The sequence below is a fragment of the Hylaeus volcanicus genome, chromosome 2 (genome assembly GCF_026283585.1).
Source record: "Hylaeus volcanicus isolate JK05 chromosome 2, UHH_iyHylVolc1.0_haploid, whole genome shotgun sequence".
NCBI classification, from domain to species: Eukaryota; Metazoa; Arthropoda; class Insecta; order Hymenoptera; family Colletidae; genus Hylaeus; species Hylaeus volcanicus.
Window position 1 is genome coordinate 15,026,530 of NC_071977.1, and position 20,136 is coordinate 15,046,665.

At 35.5% G+C, this 20,136-nt stretch overlaps 1 protein-coding gene across 3 annotated transcripts in view; it reads right to left on the reverse strand.

Moving 5' to 3' along the window:
* Positions 1-10,210, reverse strand: part of LOC128872057 (slit homolog 3 protein) — a 375,401-nt gene extending 365,191 nt beyond the window's left edge. For 2 of the 3 annotated variants that reach the window (XM_054114371.1, XM_054114369.1), the window contains exon 1: positions 10,073-10,207. The gene's annotated coding sequence lies outside the window, so the exon portion shown is untranslated. Of the gene's footprint in view, positions 1-10,072 lie in introns of all 3 variants that reach the window. The other variant, XM_054114370.1, reaches the window with a different exon arrangement.
* Positions 10,211-20,136: the final 9,926 nt, after the last annotated feature.

Genomic DNA, 20,136 nt, shown 5'->3' on the forward strand with positions numbered 1-20,136 from the left:
ATATATATATATATATATATATATATATATATAACATAATTCGAGAAAAGTAAAAAGAATGTTCTCTACAAATCAGAAGCGATCACGAAGAATCACGAATCACTGTGAAAATATATATATATATATATATATATATATATATAACATAATTCGAGAAAAGTAAAAAGAATGTTCTCTACAAATCAGAAGCGATCACGAAGAATCACGAATCACTGTGAAAAATCATCGTAATTGAATCACGAGTGATTCAAAAGTAGCAGTTCACGCCATCTCTATTATCAAGGCAAACATTTGTAAAAGAATAATTTAATCTAAAACAGGCACATGTTTAAATCTTAATATTCTTTAAATGTTTCGACCATGTATGATTTAAGAATACTTTGATAAAATGAAGTAGAAAACAAAACTTCAATCAAGAAGAAGAAGAACAAAAAACAAAATTATTTTAAAGATTAATGTTGATTTAGTTCCAAACTACAGTTTATAATATTTTATATTTTCCTATTAATTGATCTATGGTTGTACTTGAAAGTCGAGAAATATATTTCACGCAACGATTCACGTCACGGGAATGAGTCACAAATCTGGGCTGATGGTAAAATATGATATCTAAGAAAAAGCTCGGCGAGATTTTACTATATTCTCCATGTAATTCGGGGCTGAAGCTTCTGGGGTGAGAGCCTGTTAAGGCGACTAGAATATAATAATGGTATCGATCCTAACGCGAAGACAAGGGTGCGTTTACGCTCGTTTATATAAGGGAGCAAATACCCTGGTGAAGAGCAGTAAACGACGCAACTGCTCCTAGTTACGATGACACAGGAACAGTATCAAAAAAAGGAAAGGAAAAACAGTGATCTGGAAATTGTACATCATTAGACAAAATAGTAATAAATGTAATCTCAAATTTTCATTCTGATTCTAGATCTGCTATATAAAGAATCAATTTTTTTTTATTTTATTATATCCATCTGTTAATTTCTAATTTATTTCGAAGATAAACATTCGGTAAATTTATTAATCACTGTGATACAGTTAAAAAGTCGATATTCTTCCATTATTTATTGTTCGTCAATAAAGAGGAAGTAGTTGTCTTCCCTATTTTCATTGCAAAAACTAATCATTGAATTTAAATGGAAAAATACATTAAACGAATAGAAATTATACATAATTATACAGAGGAGTGTGCCGCGTAAAGTGTTGCAAGGTCTTTTTTCAATAACTAAATTTGAATAGGTGCACTTATATATATAATTGTTTAGTTTCTTCCCGCGTTTTTAATATTTTGTTTGCCTGTAAATTATATTAATCGTACGTGTATTTTAATTCTCATTTTTATATAAAACTTTTCCTTAACATTGCTTATCCTTACAATGGAGATTTAAAAATATTAAAAATTAAGGATCGTTGTGCCCCCTGCTACCCTGGGGGCCATCCAGCAATACCCCACACATCATATGAAAGGGACTATCGTACCCTATAATACTAAAAAAAGAACTTGTCGATATCACTAATAGTTTCCGATAAAAATAGCTTGTAACAATTTACGCGGTTCACCTTGAACATTAAATACTTAAAAGACTTGTGAAACACGATTCTCGTCATATTTCTAGAAATGCTTGTAATTCCTCCACTAAAAAAGCGAGAAAAAGTCATAAGAAAAAGCGGAAACAAGTCAAACAAATGAATCGCACGCAAAGGTAACACTTAATTGAGGGAAAAAGTACAATAAAATCTTGAAATACATAGCCTCATGTTAAATACAATCAACTCGAAGGTTATTTTATCAACACCGACAAATTAATCGCGAAAGTTACGTAGGACTGCGAGTAAGATTATTTCAGCATCGTCCAGGGAATTAATCACGAAAGTTATGCATGAATTGAGACTAAGATAAACGAAAGGCAAAACTCCGATGTCACGCGCACGAAACGGTAGGTACGAAATGTATTCGAGGGTAGAAAAAAAAGAATTCCAAGGTCTGAACAGATACGAGCCAATTTGCATGCTATTGGACACTCGTTTTATCAGCATCGGCGAATTAATAATAGGAGCAACGGACGAATGCCGACCGAAATAAATGGAAGAGAAATCTTTCACGATACGCGAACGAAACTGAATTACGAAGCGCCAGCGGGCCGACTAACATGGAATTACGTTTAATAGATTAAACAACTCGTTGCGTGTTTCGAGGGACCATTTTTCTACCATTGTTTCCAAATTATCCGGAAGAATGACATCTGCATATGGAATGAGTGAACGACAGAGGTGTGAAAGGGAGAAGGAAGGAACAAATGGAATCTGGATTGTAATAAGTGCATGTACACATATCCATACATACTCAATCTTCTAAGAATGTCTTTTTTTTCAACAATTTCAATGGATCGATGTTATATTTATAAGTATAAATATTGTCACACCAAATTTGATGATTTTTTAATAACTCATTAGTAAAATATAAGACAAAATAGTAGCCAACATAGAATACACATACATACATACAGAATTTTATGGAATTACAAATTTGAATGGCATGTATATAGATACAGATATCACCATACCACATTTCATGATTTTGTAATAAATCACTAGTAAAATATAAAACAAAAATAATAGGTAATATACATACAGATTCAGATACATATAGATACATACACATACAGAATTTTATGAAATACAAATTTAAGTGGTATGTGTACAGGTGTAGATGTCACTATACCAAATTTCATGATTTTGTGATAAATCACTAATAAAATAAGAAACAAGACGTTATCCATACACAATTTTGTGATAATTAGACTGCGGAACTTTATACATTTATAGGAAATTTAAATGTTCAAGAAACTACAAAATGCAAACAATATGCAAGAATATAAAAAAAATTGAAAGTAAAGTTCATGTTACAATATTTTCAGAATAAAATAAATTCCTATTTAGGTTTAATTTTTGTAAGCACGTTTGCGAAGATTTTATTTTAGATAAAGGTCCGCAGTCTAGTGATAATATTTTTTCCAAAAATCTGAATGACAGTAATGTCACGCCTATAGGTATAGATGTCACTTTCATGATTATTATTTAATGAATCACTAGTAAAATATAATACAAAATAAAATGCTATATCCAATACTATTTAACACTACTTTCACAAACCCATGTACGATTCACAATAGAATAAATTGTTCAACATTAGAAACTGTTCCCCCGCAAGCTCTGCGATCAATCAACAAGAAAATATCTAATAATAACGCCACGTGTTTCTGGAGAGTTTCTTCGCCCCCGACGGGAAGTTATTAATTACACCATCACGCAAAATGGACGAAACAGGAAGCTACATCGCACGAACGACGAAGACGAAAGTTGCTCCTCGAATAAAGAATCCAATCTCAATGGAGTGGAGCAAAGAAATACCTGGAAAACAAATGTAACTACCGTCCAACGGTGGTGGCTCCGCAGAGAAGGGACTTTGATAGAAGGAAAAGCAGCAAGTGGCCATGCTGCGCGTACCCACGGGATCAAACAAACAGCCACGAGCCAACACGCACACTCCAATCGGGCACACCCTGCCTTTACTTGGTGGCATATCAACGGAAAATTGGGGATGTCGGCCTGGACGAAGTATGCATCGTACAAGCGAACGGACGCGCCGTAGGGGATGTCGTTGAATTCCACGTGGTACCATAATTCTCCGCCTCCCAAATGGCATAACAGACAGTTGAGATACAAAATATCTCCGACTTTGGTTCCCGTTAAACTACGCGTATCGCAAATATTGTGCTCGTGCTCGAAACAAGACTAAAACTCTGCTGGAATGCCGAGGATACGATCTCGGTATTGTGGAAACGTTGTTATCGAACTTTCCTGCTATTTGGTGAAGTTTACCAAATTTTATCTCGCGTGGTGGACAATTTTGAGAGTACGAGGGAATTAAGTTGACTGGTTTGTCGAAAGTTTGATGGCATTGTTGTCATGGTATGTAGAATGTAACTAGGATGCCTCATAAAGTATAAAGCGAAATAAAGATATAGACATATACATATAAGATATTTCTTTTAAATTTGGTAGCATTCCTTGTTTCAAATGTATAAATGTATAACAAAGTAACAGAAATTAAGTAAACGTTTGAAATAATAGGATACACATTTTGTATGTACAAGTTGTTCTCCAAGGAACATATTGTAACTTATACTCTACCTACAGTTTGCTAATAATTACTGGTTACAATATATATTATGCTAATAACGATTCTTTTCCGAGTGGACCTTTCTTTCTCCCTGCAATAGATTTAGTGTACAATGTTAATTTCAAGAATTAAACTAAACTGTTTATTGCAGAATCAGTTCATAATCTTTTCGACAATACTTCGTTAAATAATGTAGAACATCTTTATTAAAGAGTCTTCCAAACTAGTTTATACTATCCTTCTGAATAAACGTATTATAACTGAAATATACACAGGGTGTCCCCCTGAGCTGAGACGATTTTGCAAAGGACATTGTGGTTCAGAATCATCTCAGCTACCCCCCATTTCCGGTTCTTACACTAATTCTGGAGCACCCTGTATATACATATGTAGGATCCCAGAATTGTTTTCAAAAGAGAAACCATAAACTTTGAGTCGAAGCATCGATGACTCGAGTTAAGGGAGTATTCTAGTCTAGAACTTTCAAAGTTTACTCCCATTATTAAGAGGTTAGTCGCAGTCAGGAAGAGGAAAAACGACATTTCCTTGAGATTTTTTTTTTAGTTATTCAATAATAATTTGCAGAAGTAACAATTAAGTATATTATAAAGCATGTTTTAAAGAACTAAAAAACATTTTTTGTTTTAAGAAACGTTTAATTTATCTCATCATAACAGCCGATGACGTAGACGATGATTTAAAAACATAGGTTTGCGGTGAGCACGATTTCTCTACACTGATTTACCTGAAAACAAAGACAAAGGTAGATTTCGAAAATAGATTAGTCTACCGGGTCCCTAAACGAAGGATTTTGGAAAAAATCAATTTAAAACAAGATGGCGTACATTTGAAGTTGATCTTCAATTTTTTCATTAAAATTAAGCGATTCAATACAGGATAAAAAAAAGTATACAAGAAAATAAAAAATCCTTCGATCAGAGACCCGTTAGTCTAATATATTTTCTAAATCTATCTTTAGTTTTGTTTTCAGGTGCACCAGTTTGAAGAAATCTTGCTCACCGCAAACCAAGTGGCCACCCACGCCATCGCCTGTTATGACGAAATGAATTAACCTTTTCTTAAAACAAAAATTCTTTTATAGTTCTTTAAGACATACTTTGTAATATATTTACATTTCATTAATAAATATTATTATTTAATACCTTAAAAAAAACACACAAGAAACTGTCCGTTTCCATTTTCCCGACTGCGACTAACCCGTTAAAGTAATACTTGTAGTAATACTTGTAGTATTATTACTTTAATTCTTCCCACGAGTTGCTAATAATTATTACTTAGAATATACATTATGCTAGTAACAATATGTTCCTTGAACAAAACAACTAATTTCTGAATTAATTTGAAAGACGTGTTTAACAAAGATGCCCTACATTGTACAACAAAAAATAATTGTTTAACGCTTCATCCTATTTCTCTGAACAAATGGGAATTCGTTCCCAATGTATAGTTGGGACTAAATGTCTCGACGACGAATAGCCGGCTTTTAAAATATTTAGTTATTCCTTTTTCCAAGCTAAGTTCTTTGTACCTTTACACACATTGCACTATGACTGATATGTCAAGAGTTCAGAGTGTCAACAACTTGGTATACCTAACTGACCTGGACATGTACTACTAAAGGATACATAGATATCAATGACCAGCAAGTATGCACGTCTATGTATTTTAGACACATTGTCATGGAACAAAGAAATTTTTATTATTGTAAAGGCATATGCATTGAGTTAATTGTGAGTTGAATGAGTAAATTTAATTGTCTTACAGTTTTAGCAAATTTCTTTAAAATGAATTTGTTGCAAAAACGTATTTGTATATCCAATGGTTAACAGAATTGCATTAAATGTTAGAACTTAGGTGGATAGTTTCATATCCTAAATTTGAATTACTATATCTAAAACACAAACAGTAAGCACCAAAACTATTCCAGCAGTAGGGCACGTTTGACTTTGACTTTGTGTTAATATGGTAGCAACGGACTGGAAACTGTTTAACGCGATGCCACTGCTTTATTGTAGCCTCTAAATGTGTGTAACTTATTCAACTGGATTAACTAAAGTACTTCAATTCTGAATTTCTTCAACTCTAAAATGCTCCAATGCGCGAAATATATTATTCAAAAATGTTTTAATTCTCAAATGATTTAGTTTAAAATGTCTTCAATCCCGAAATGCTAAAATGCCAAACAAATTTCTTTGGAATAGAATCTTAGAATACTTCAGTTCTAAATTTCTGTAACCCATAACTGCTTCAATGACAAAAATATTATTGTTCCAGAATAGTTTAATTCCGAAGTGCATCAATTTAAAATTTCTTCAATCCTATACTATTCAATGTTTTAATTCAAAAAAAAATTTTTGTTAACGAAGACCTCAATTCTGAAGTGCTTAAATTCTTAAATATTCCAATTCTAAATTTCTCCAGTTCTAAAATGCTTCAATCCTAAAAAACTTTAATTCTAAAACACATCAATCCCAAAATGTTCCAATGTATGTCGAGCCGTTCACATTGCCGCAATCAAGTCAATACGTTATCATCGACGAATTCACAAAAATCGGGGACAATAGGAACAAAGCAGAATCAACTGGACAACGAAGCCACTTGTTACGCGCAACGCAATAGAAATTGTTTCTTCGGTTCGTCGTACGTTAACTCGTTGAATATCGTAGCCTGGATCGATATGACGTTCATTCTGCCTTAGTTCCCTAGCCAGACCACTCCAAACGGAGGGTCTCGTTTCACGAAAGTGTTAACCCTTTCATGCCTACGGTATCATTTTCGTTGCGCACCCCTTTCAGACAATTTTGACTTTTTATGTAAAAAATTCAAAAGATGTAGATTCTTTGGGTTCCTTCAACAGTACTGAGGTAGTTCATTTGATGATTCTTGACGACTCCATATTTTGAGCAAAAAGAAGACCCTCTTCGTGTGAAAGTAACCTTGTTGGGCATCTAGACAAATTGTTTTGGTTGTTTCAAAATTCTTTTATAAGTATAATACAGAATATTATAAGTGCTCCCTTAGTTTCGTACATGTTATAATAATTCTATTATATACTTATAATTGTTACGTGTAGGGAAATCTGTTTAAATATTGTACATAATTACTGTTTCCTGAAGAGGGTCTTCAACATTGAACGAAACTTTGAGTTTCTAAGTTTCTCAGTAGACTATCTTAGTACTGCTCTAATATTTAGATCAATATACCAAGGAGTATTTTAGAGCATTCTTTGATTGCTTATCTTAAACAAAATACGGAATTGCAATTGTTTTTGTTATAAAAGTATCAACAGTGGGATAAAATAATCTCTGTCTTTAATCTTATTATGTTTGCGATAAGACAGACTGAACTACAGTAAAAATGAATAATACACATGCATTGATCGACATTTGTAAAATTCAACGTTAAATAACAATAAAAATTTAAATTTTAGATGAATATATTCCATAATAGACCGTTAAAAATGCAACTGTTCAATCGAATGTATGCATTAGTTTCAAGCTTCATTTATTATTCGAGTTAAACACATCACTGTAAATAAGTAACAGGTCGTAATGATTTTTGCGTTAATTTATCCGACTGTGTGAATAATTTTAACACGAGAGACCTTTAAAATGAGAGTAACACACGCTCATTCCACTAAATTAGTATTCATTTTTTGAAAGAGAAAAATATACACTAAAGTAAAGATCCTTAACTTTAATAAAATCATTTCTTCTTCAATGCTTGTAATAATTTTATGAACTACTATAATTTCACCTCATATAAAAGTGACCAACTAATCGTCGAGAAATTCAGCGAACGAACACTTAGAAAACAAGCACTTCATAGTATAAAAAAATATTCACCACCCACGCACAATTCTTGCAGAATAGTTAACTGCGCGTAGGCGTGCGTACGTGCCGTGATCGAGAAGCTTTCCTTCGAGAAATTCGAAAGGATCTTTCTGAAAAACGACCGGAAAAACTTTTTTAAACTTTCCTCCAAGAGGATTTCTCGTGCTTTGAGAACTGTCGGCGTTCAACGTAGTCGAAGTACGTACGCAAACGTCCACTGTAACACTTTTGCGGAACCTGCTCCGAGCGTTAACACCTTCATTTTGAAAAATGTGAACTTTCAATGGCGCAATTTCCGAAACAAATTCCGAACACACCGCGACAGAACACGTATGTTAACGTAAAGTTAAGAAACGAAAATACAATAGAATTCACGAACCATGAAATGGAGATTTTTCTTTGAATCGCGAGCGTAGCTGAAGATGACTTCTAGAATGATTTCTTGGGTCTCAATTGACCCCTCAGATTTCCAAATTATTTGACGTTTATTTTCTACACTTACTAATTTCTGTTTAGCTTAATTACTATAATTTGAATTATAAAGTAAGTGAGTAAATATGTTAATATAAAATTTGTCATTTATCATATTCTGTCAGCTCGTATAATCGATTTTTTCATTCCTAGTCAAAAGTCTAATTTTCTAAACGTCGCTGTAGTTTTTGTAGTTGATTTTATTCGTCATCTATTATTTCTATTTAATTCTGCACATCTCTACTTTGACGATACTACGAATTCTCTTTGTTTTACCCAGGAAGGGGAAGAATTTTTATCCCGATAAAATTTTTACATAACGAATACAAGATGAACGTACCTCGTACGTTGCTGGACGAACAGAAATTAAAATTGAGTAGTGGCGTATATCATTTATGACGTCTTCGCCAATGGAGTGCAAAAGGTTACCAGCTCGATCGAATAAAGGTCGCAAAAAAATTTCTATACTTTCAAATCACTTCCACAAGTTGGTTTCGTTGTTAATCTATTATTCTATCCAATTTTCATTTCTATTTTTACGATACCAGCAATCGTCTTCGCTGTATTCAGAGAGGGAGACAATTTTTATCTACATAGAAATGTTCTGCAAATTTTGCGTAATAAAAACTTGCGAAAATTGAATGCTCATTTAACACATTCGCAATCGCTGACGTGAAATCACATCACTTCAAATTCTATTGCTGGTTATGACAAAATTATGAAAATCTTTTTATTTTATACACTACATAATTACAACATTGATATTTCAAAACATATTTTCTAATTTTTATCTCCGCCGTAACGATGCAAATTTACGTTATCCAGCTTCAGAATTTTATTATTTACGTGAGTACTCGGTATTAGAAACGTAAAATACCTGCTGATCGCGAATGTGCTAAAAATATGAGTTGTACTATTAAATATTATTCTGCGCAGTGTAACTTCATTTGAGATATGTATCAAGACAAGAATTTTGCCCAATCTTCAAACCAAAGCAAATCAGTGCGAAATCGTCTACCCTTCGGTCACATAATTTCTGAATAGTAACAGGTGTCTGGCCACCAGTTCGTCGTGCCCGTGAACAAGTAGCCAGCCTCCAAGGATTTCCCTCGGCATAGTAAACGCAATCAACGCGACACTGTCTCGATGCTCCAGAAACCAGATAGCTCGTTAATCAAACAAAAATCCTTCACCGAAAGCAACTCTACCAACAGGAAATCCTCGATTGTTCTCGATCCACTTTCAACTCCCGTCTTGATTAGCCCCGGTAGCACACTCCCCGTTTCACTCTAGCGATTTTCCCGCGAGAAGGGCGCTCACTCGTTCACGGGCGTCGTGATCACTGGTTAACGATCACTGATCCGTTACCTAACCGCTCGCGCTCCCAGGAAACGATCGAGGGTTATCCTCCTGAGATTCGAAAGGATCCCTCCAGTTGGTCCTCTTTCGCAAGAACACGATTTCCCAGATGGGCTACGCGAGGAGACACTTCGCGAAGAGGGCCTAAGCAGGAGGATCGCGGACGAGAAGAGCGGTTCAACGACGACGACGACGTTATAGCACTGACCTTGTTCCGGAAGTTCCCCTCCTTAGCTGACGAACGCGCGGGAACCGAGGCTCATGTTAAAGAGTTCCTTGAGCGACAAGGAGCTACCCGGCGACTGACTCTACGATTTGGACCTCGTGATCCTTTGGACTCCTGCCGCGCTCTGTGCCGTGGCGGAACGCGCGTACCTTGGCGGTCGACGTCGCTTCGGGGCGCGCGACGACGCCGACGCCGAGGACGTAGGAGCTCGTCGCGCACCTGCGCCTTGCCGCCCTGTTCTCCTACCAACCCTCCGACGGCAGCTTGAACCGACGGCAACTGGAGCACCTGAGCTCGCCCTTTGCCCTCGTATCGCCTGCCACACCTGAACCTGGTTAGGAAGTCGGTGTCCCCTTTCGTTACGACGGGTGTCACCCGTAACTTTTCACGCGGAAATACGTCGCAACGCGCCCCCTGCTCGACGAGGGAATCCAAACCGGTGCGGAAGTTCAATGGAAGACGGGGATCGTGTGACGCGGCGTCGCGTCGCGTCGCGTCGCGTCGTTTTGAATGAAATCGTGGAGCGGTGTTACGACGTTGATGGGTCGTGTTTAGGAGGTTTTGGAGAGCAAAGGGATAGGAGAAGTACTATTGTTTTAATTGAGAGGTAGAGTAAAGTAGTGATTCCTTGAAGGTTTTTATTCAAATATCACGAAAAATCAAATAAAAATGTGGTATATACAGAGTGTTCAGGCTATTAGTAGCCAGCGCTTTTCTCGTACATGATACATATGGCAAAAAACTGAAAGAGGAAAAAGTCATACTGTTTTTTATGTGCAATGTAACCAGGTAGATAAATCTTTCGTATTTATACTCTTTTCTGAGAAATGAAGGTTTTAGTTTTTTAAATGCAATAGTATATTTTTTTATATATAAATATGGTAGAGTATCGAATTCTAAATAAAAAAGTATTGACCTTTATTAGCCCTAAACCTCATAGGTAACGAGTAATTTCACTTTATTACTTACCTTTATTACTTACTTATCATATCGGCCCAATGAAAAAAATGTCAAATATGGGAATTGCATGGTAAAATGGGGCTAATGTTTCAGCGAGAAGAAATTTTTGGTTACATTGTTATTTAACGAGATATGATGGTCTGGAGGGTCTCGCTTGGGATTCTAGGCTCAGAATATTAGGATTCCTCCCATTTTCCTTCCTTGGGCCTAGAATTCCAAACGAGAACCTCCGTATCGATTTCAAGAACCGCATGGTGCTTACTGCATCAATGGGACCGCCCGGGGTGGAACCGAGATTTTTCCTTGAAAATTAGCATAATTTAAAGCGTAATAGCTTGAAAATTAGTAAAAATCGGGTAAATGCATCAAAGCTTAATGAATTCGTCTTGAGAAGTACTATCGCATGGTCTAAAAAAAAAAATATATAATTCCATTCGAAAAACGAAACGACCATCATATCGCGTCAAATAACAAAGTTTAAAAATTCCTTCTCACTGAAACATGAGCTCTATTTTATCATGCAATTTCCATATTTAAAATTTTGCATTTGGCCGATAGTTTTGGAGTTAGAGCTCCGTATCACTTAGACTTGGACACCCTGTATACAGGTGGAACATATGTACATATACGCCGCCCGATGGAGCATGTAAGTGTGATTCCCATAAAAACCTACAAGAAAGTAGAAAAAGATGTGAAATCGAAATAAGCTGCCACTACATAAAGGTGCATTTCAGCAAAGTGCAACGGCAAAGTGCAAAGGCGACACTGTGTAACGCAATGTAAATTTCGGTGATTTCCAACTATGCGCAGCTAAAATGTTGTGTTCAACAGTGCTGACGTTCGGACCCTAATGACGACTCATGTAAAGTGACTACTTCTGTAAAAATAAAGCACCATATTTGCTAAGTATTAATGAAAGATATCGATCAATAGTGTTCACTTTCGTTAGGACCCGTAGACTATTAAAGTTTACAAAGATAGACTAACAGGATCCACCTCAATTTAAAGAGGACGCTTAAATATGTGGTTTAAATGTGATACGTCTCTCAGCTATATCCGTTTATAGAATAAGTTAACACTAATTTGTTATACAAAAAAGAAGAAGACTGTAAGAATAAAAGTTCCTTTATATCCTTTCCCTATATCTTCCAAATATGTTAGGTAGATATTAGTAAGTCAACTGGTTTTATTTTTCTTTTGTTAACGTAATGAAGATATATTCTGTTAAAAAATATATATATGTAAGGGTGTGTTTGAAGCTTAGTTGAACATGTACGTATGGGTATTGAGAGTTGTGGGAGGCATTGCAGTTCGGGTAGAAAATAATTACATATTGTAAATCATGGTTTATAAGGCGTAACAATTGTTAACTTGATGTATTAAACAAAGACAGTGCAATATAGGGGTTTCCTATGCAGTATAATAAACTAACTACTAACTAACTAAGTGACTATTTCGCAAAAAAAAAAAAATGATGACTGTAATGTTAAGCGAAAAATAAAGTAAAATTATACCAAAAACAGCTGTCCGTAAATTAATCAAAGATAAAATCAATAATTCTAAGGTAAACTATAGAAAAATAAGGTCTCCCCTTTAGTTGAGACATTGCAATTCCGACAAGAAGAGTAATAATATGTAGTTATTAAGTAGTGCGTAGTTAAAAAAAAGAGAGAAAGAAAGAAGGAAGAGAGTGGGAGAGAGAAGAGAAGTAAACCCTATTACTCCTATCCTTATAATTAAAAAAAAATGTATCAATATTAAAGAGAGGCCTTGCAGTAGCACAGCAATAGAGAAAAAATCGTCAGAATTAAAGTACATTAGTTATTAAGAAACACAAAGACTAAATAAGAGTTCGACAAGACTTTAGAGGTAAACAGTATCTAAATAGCGGAAGTAGAAAGTGTAAGGAAAAGAGTAGAGTTAAGTAAATGTAAAATTAGGTTAACTAGCATAAGTGCTTTTTCTTTCTCATAGATATAAAAGACAAATACGGATAAACTTAAGTAAGAAAGTGTAAAAAAAAATGTATTTATATGATAACCCAAAGAGTATGTGTAATTTTGTACCACATAGTGGTGCGATGAATGACTAAAGATCGCTCGCACCTTAAACAAATAAAGTATAAAAGTATAAAGTGACTACTTCGCACTCTGGCGGTGAAATGAAGAAGCTAAATAGCGTATCAGCCACAAACTGAGACTATTTATACATTTGCCTTGATGTCCGCGGTGTGAAAGTCAAATGTTTGGTGTGGCCAGGCAAGGAATTCTCAGATCATCAATACCCATACTTCCTCTCTCTTTCACATAAATTGTCAATTTAAAACTTTGACAATATGAGTACAGTTTCATTGTTTTGCGTTGTAAAATATTTCTAAGGTCATTCATCGACGCCAATACCTTACCTCTCCCAAACTTTCAGACAATTTGTCAGTTTAAAGCTCTGACAATATGAGTACACTTCCATTATTTTGCATTTTAAAATAATTCTTATTCATCGACAGCTTGCCTTTGCCTGGCCACGCCAAGTATTTGACTTCCAGGCCGCGAACATCTAGGCTAAACAGTCTCACAAGGGAAGGTCGCGATTCGGACGAGGGTTTTTTGAACAAGACCGGGCTCAAATGATGGGGGCTGATGGGCATTAAAAAAGTGCAAAACATTAGGGGTATCTAGCCAGCCATTTTTATAAAAAATGGCTTTAAACATTTAAAGGTCACTAGATATACGAAAACATTCAATTTCTTAACAGAAGCTGTTGTAGCTGTGAGCGTTACGCAGCAGGTTCATGTTCTAAAGTTTGTGGGTTCGAGACTAGTAATGGAAATTTTTCTTTTCTACTACTGCATTTCTATTTCTTATTCCTGTTTTTACTCACTGCTACATAAATAATATACAGGGTGTCCCAAAAGTCGGGGAGGAGCCGGAAATGGGGTGTAGCTGAGACGATTCTGAACAACAATTTCCTTTGCAAAAATGTCGGATGGGGCTTCGTTAAGGAGATATTAAGAGAAAACCCCGACCAATCAGAGCGCGCGTAGACCGTTCGAACGGCCGCGGTAGCGAAGGCTACGCGCTAGGCGGCAGCGTCAATGTCTTTCGATGCACGTCGAGTCACTTGTTCGCGTACAAGCGCGGCCGCCAACGCGTAGCCTTCGCTACCGCGGCCGCTCCAACGGTCTACGAGCGCTCTGATTGGTCGGGGTTTTCGCTTAATATCTCCTTAACGAAGCCCCATTCGACATTTTTGCAAAGGAAATTGTTGTTCAGAATCGTCTCAGCTACCCCCCATTTCCGGCTCCTCCCCGACTTTTGGGACACCCTGTATATTATTTATGTAGCAGTGAGTAAAAACAGGAATAAGAAATAGAAATGCAGTAGGAGAAAAAAAAAATGTTGTCATTGCCGAGTCCCAGACCCACGCACTTTAGAACATGAACCTGCGCCGTAACGCTCGCAGCTACAACAGCTTCTCTTAAGAACTTGAATGTTTTCGTATATCTAGATTCTAATGACCTGTAAATGTTTAAAACCATTTTTTATAAAAACGGCTGGCCAGATACCCCTAATGTTTTGCACTTTCTTTATGCCCATCAGCCCCCATCATTTGAGCCCGATCTCGTTCAAATAGCGCTCGTCCGGATCGCGACCTTCCCTTGTCAGTTTGTGGCCGATACGTTATTTAGCTTCCTCATTTCACTGCCAGAGTGCGAAGTAGTCACTTGTGTTACACAGTACCTTTGCACTTTGCTGGAAGATATTTCCAATACCTGGAAGGCTCATTTCGATTTCACATCTTTTTCTACTTTCTTATAGTTTTGTATGGGAATTTTCTATTTTTTTGTGTGATTACTCTTCTTCGTCCTCCACTTTTTCATGTATTTGGCATAATTTTTTTACTTTTTTGAAGTTTTTTATGGGGACAAGCTCTACATAAATGTCTAAATTAAAAACACTATGGATTTATACTAAAAACAGTTTTCTGTATGAATAAAGGTATCTGGCAATTCAGATTTTGACAATTTATTTTGTAATCAAGATTGATCAACAATTTACAACACTGGCTCCTGTGTTGTGATTTCTTATTAAACACTACATGACAAGTCTAAATTGAAAACATTTTGTTGATATAAATATAATTAATAATGCGATAGTGTACAAACTTTTGACATTTGGCAGGTTATGAACGATGACATCTGTTTCGATTCTCGACTTACAATGATGGCCGACGACCCATGGCGAACCGAAGGATTCCGAGAGTCGACGAATGAACACTCAATTTTAGTTTAGCTTCTATTGGCTAAGGGTTGACGAAAGGAAAAGGAAAATCCTACGAAAAATCTTCCGTTTCAGAATGATTCATGACATGATATTACAACATCTCTGTCGATGGATTTTATTATATTTGGTTTTATTCGGAAGCTTATATGCGATTTACATCAGAAAAATGTCTTTAAATTCAGAAAATATTGCAGGCTTGATGAGATATTAATGAAAGAAGTTTCAGGTTAGGTTGGAATAGTTGGTTTACGAGTAAAAGATACGCGGTAGCGTCAGCGCCATATATACGCGGTAGCGTATAATTTTTTTGTACTTGATGTCGAGACGCTACCGCGTCTCTAGATTCAATACGTATATCTACACATACATTCGTAATACTCGAGAAATGACTGTGTCAGCTCGAAACATTTGACACGATTTGGATCTCGTCTGTCGAGCGACCAATATTACCGCAACGTTAATGCCCGTTCCAATTCAATCGTGGTTATTTAATGAGGACTTAATATCGCAAGCAATATTTGAAAGTAATCTTTGTTCATGTAAACGGCAATCCCGTCGATTGTTTACCGTCGACAATCCGTTTCTGAATTCGTTGCAATTCATAATTCCGACAGTTTGAATGCGATACTCGTTGTAATGGGTAGATTTCAGGATCCTAATGTGACGTGGAGCGAAATGAGACTTGAAGGAAATGTAAATAGATTTCAAATTCCTCTTTCGCGTTGCATGAAAATTAATGCCACCCCGTTCATCAACTTAAGGACACGTTCTAGTGTGAACATTTAAAAATACAAGATTATTTGGGAATTATAAAGATGAAAACTACAAGTTGTACGTTAATAAACTAAAATAAACACTGTTTGTTGATAAATACACTGTATTTCACATTTTCTAACAAGGAAAACACATTTATCTGCAATATGTTATAAAAATCAGTGTTCCAATTTTCATTGTTTTTCAATAATTCTAGCAAATACCGTCATCATATCTTCATCTTTGAAAACATGTATTATTAACAATAAAATTATTTATTACTGTACGACTTATAGTACTTCTTGTTTTAATTCCTAAAGATGCCTTTCTTTAGATGTTCACACTAGAATGAATTCTTATCCAAAATTTAAGCTATATATATTCATTTCTTTAGTTTTTTCTTTATTTAGTGAATATTTAACCGGAGAGTCTTACAGTTATACTGCTGCCTCTTCATCCATAACAAAACCCCCTTTTGAATTGTTAGAAATGAATCATAATTTTGAATAATAATCTAATATAACAATGCCTTCCCTAATCTCTCGAGGAACGAATATTACATGAGTTTTTTTTTGCTCAAATCGAATACACAAGCCAAGGAAATTTGTATGCGTAAATCGATGTTAACATGCAAATATGCTGTCTCACTTTAATATAGCGTCTGTTTTAATTTTTAAAAACATTGTGATCGTTAGTTCTAGATTCAAGCATTAGCGCGTTAACGGAACATTCGAACGCTCTCCGCGACTTCTTTTGTTTTTGGCTGGCGCGGCGTGGCGTGGTGTGGTGTGGTATGGCGTGGAGTCTTTGCGCGTTTTGGCGGGACATGTGTGTGCTGTGCGATCGTTTTGTATAATATATTCAATATTTAACCTAATAAACTATTTTTCATTCATTTCGAATCGCGTGCAATGCGATCCTTCTAACAAAAATAAACAATACTATTAAATATGAGTACATACATGTCCAAACGCTACCGGTCGGTAAAGTGTTATATTGCACAAGCGTGCATCACCCTTGATTTCTCCGAGTTTAAGAAAATGACAGCTATTGAGACGTGTCCGCGTGTTTCGCATTAATTATGTTATATTTTCTTACATTAAATAATAATTATAAGTTACCAATCTTCATTCAAATTACCAATATTTCATTCAAATCCAACATTCGGAAATATCAGCACGACTGTCAAAAATAGCCTTATATCGCATGTATGTCCCAAACTTCCGTTGGCCTTCTCGTAATTGTTTCTTCACGTCGGACGGAACACAAAAGAACAACAGCTTATACCATTTCGCTCCTCATCTAGCCTGGAACTTGGCTGGTAGAGAATGTTATCTTATTTTACTCGGCTCGCCAACGAAAAAGTTTATCCACTAACTATGGTGTAACACGTCGAGTATACGAGTGGTATTTCCCAAAAAAAAAAACAAAAATGGAAAAGGAAGCTTGTTTAACGCCAGGCAAGTAATTCTTCCAGATTATACTGTTTCGGAGTGAAGAACCGCGGGTCCGCAATATTTTCCTGACGATAACGTTACATCGCGCTGGAAATGGAAAGAAAATAAAGCGGAGGAATACTTCGGACGCGAAATATATTAGCCGCCTAGCTTTTCTACCCCCGTGCTCTGCATTCTCGCGTGGCGCGCATATTTTTGTTGTAACAGCTACTGACACCCGCCACGACTGACTACGCTTCTCGCTTTATCCCGCCTTTCCTTTGGTAACTTTGGGGACGTTGAAATATCATAGAGAGAGGACAGCTCTTCCCCTATAAAATCTTTTGATTCGGGGATGCTTACGTTTGCTCTCAGATTTAATTAGGAAATCGTGTCATTTTCAGAGGACTATATATTATATGATATACAGTGGGTGTAGAAAGTATTCGTACACCGATCAATTTTCCAAAAAAACTATATAAGATTGTAATTTATTAACTTGTTTTCTATAAACAATGACATTCTACATATTCTCGGAAATCTCTAGAATAGATAGAGTACAAAAAATAGCTATTTATGTAAGTTGCGAAATTAACAAAAAAAAAAACAATTAATCGATAAAAATGTTGGAGCAATAAGTATTCGCACAACCGTTTAGAAGTACTTTACTGGAAATTTGATGTTTTCTCATTCGTACGGAGCAATAAACTAATGTGTTTACGTTACAAACTCTACTGTAAATGGTTCGTCATAAGAATCGTACAAATGCTTATTGCTTCTATACTTTTACCCACTTTTCGCATTTTTTTGTTAATTTCACAAATTATATTAACTAGTAAATGTTGTTGGGGCTATATCCATCTTAGAGACTTCCGAGAATATGTAAAATATCATTAATTATAAAAAAGGAAGTTAAGAAACTACAATTTCACATAAAAGTTTTTTGGGAAATTGATCGGTGTACGAATACATTCTACACCCACTGTATGTATGTATTCATTTCATGCTCCTCGAAGGGTTGCATCGCCTCCACTTCCATATACACTATTTACAGCCTATTAACAGGTATTTTTCTTAACCTAATCCTTAAACTATCCTTATTTTAATCTTAAACTTAACCGCCGGATGGCTTGTACTTGTGCACGCAGTTATAATGGTCTAAATTAAAGAATTCTTTCTCAAAATTTAAGTAAATATGGATTGGCTTTTTACGTCAATTTTGTCATTTTTCACAACTTATATTTAAAGTTTATTATGTGGCTGGTGTTAAATTATGACAGGGAAAAAGATATAAACAAAGGATACACATAAATATATTTATTAATATAATACGACGCAGTCTCGGATCGGCAAATACATGGCGAAAACCGGCAAGCGAACGCACATAACCGAAAATCCCTTCGTGCAGCAGTGCTACCAATCCCAGAAATATGTGTAGAGAGCGCATAGATCACGCTCCACCCGGTATAGCAACTCTTATACTCAACACCTGGAAATTGAAAAGAATAACACGTAGTTGTCATAACTACAATTCAAGAATTCTATTATAAGAATAATAGATACTATTGTAGTATTGTGGCCCTCATACTCAAGAATAAGGAGCCAAACAAGAACACGAATCGTAGGGTGCGAGATTTGTCGTGTAGGACTTGCGGTCGACTGTTAATCGGAAGATCGTGGTTTCGAATCTTCGTACCTTATTTTTCGTAGAGACTTCTACACTATTCTATATAATATTAATATGCATTTGAATCTTGAATATTAGAATTGATTATTAAATTCTTCAAATAAATGCATAGTATTCGAACAATTTCAATTCATCGTCGAATTAAAATTAATTATTATGGACTCACATACATTTAACAGTAATTACTGAAGTCCATCTCCCTATGTGAATTCATATTAATTTATTATAATTGAAAGGTGTACGAAAATTGTTGCTACTTGTGAAATTTGCTTCATTCTTTAAGTACACCCTTGATACTCAACCTTAGTCTTATATATCTACTTGGTCTCGTATCTATCCATCTATACGACACGTAAGATACTTTCGTTTGAGTTCATAAACTGATCCCACGTCGACGATGTCAGTTATCCAAACGAATGGTGTTCACTGCGGGAAAGTACAGACGACTATCTCGAGCAAATGTCACTCTAACGTTACCTCAGCAGCTAGAGATAAGTTCCCGGTTTCCACCATCCAACGTGGTCCGCGTACACTAGACAGAATTTCGCAGTACCGTCTGAAAAGCTGTCTAAATTTTTTAAAACCAAAATCCTTTCAAACCATTCAAAATTCATTCAAATTTAATGTTAATAATTGTACAGAATAAAAGAGAATAAATATACAAAGTGTTCACGCTAAAGTGTTACAAACGCATATCTCAATAAATATTGACGATACGAAAATAGTTTGTACATTGCAGAGGCTGTCTATTGAGGTGTAAACGAAATTTTTTTTATGTTATTAATTTAAGAGATATGATGGTGAAGTTTCGTTTTTTAAATGGAACTATATATTTTTTATGTGGATCATGCGATAGTGCTTTCCAAGACGAATTCATTAAGCTTTAATGTATTCACTCGATTTTTATTAGTTTTCAAGATATAACGCTTC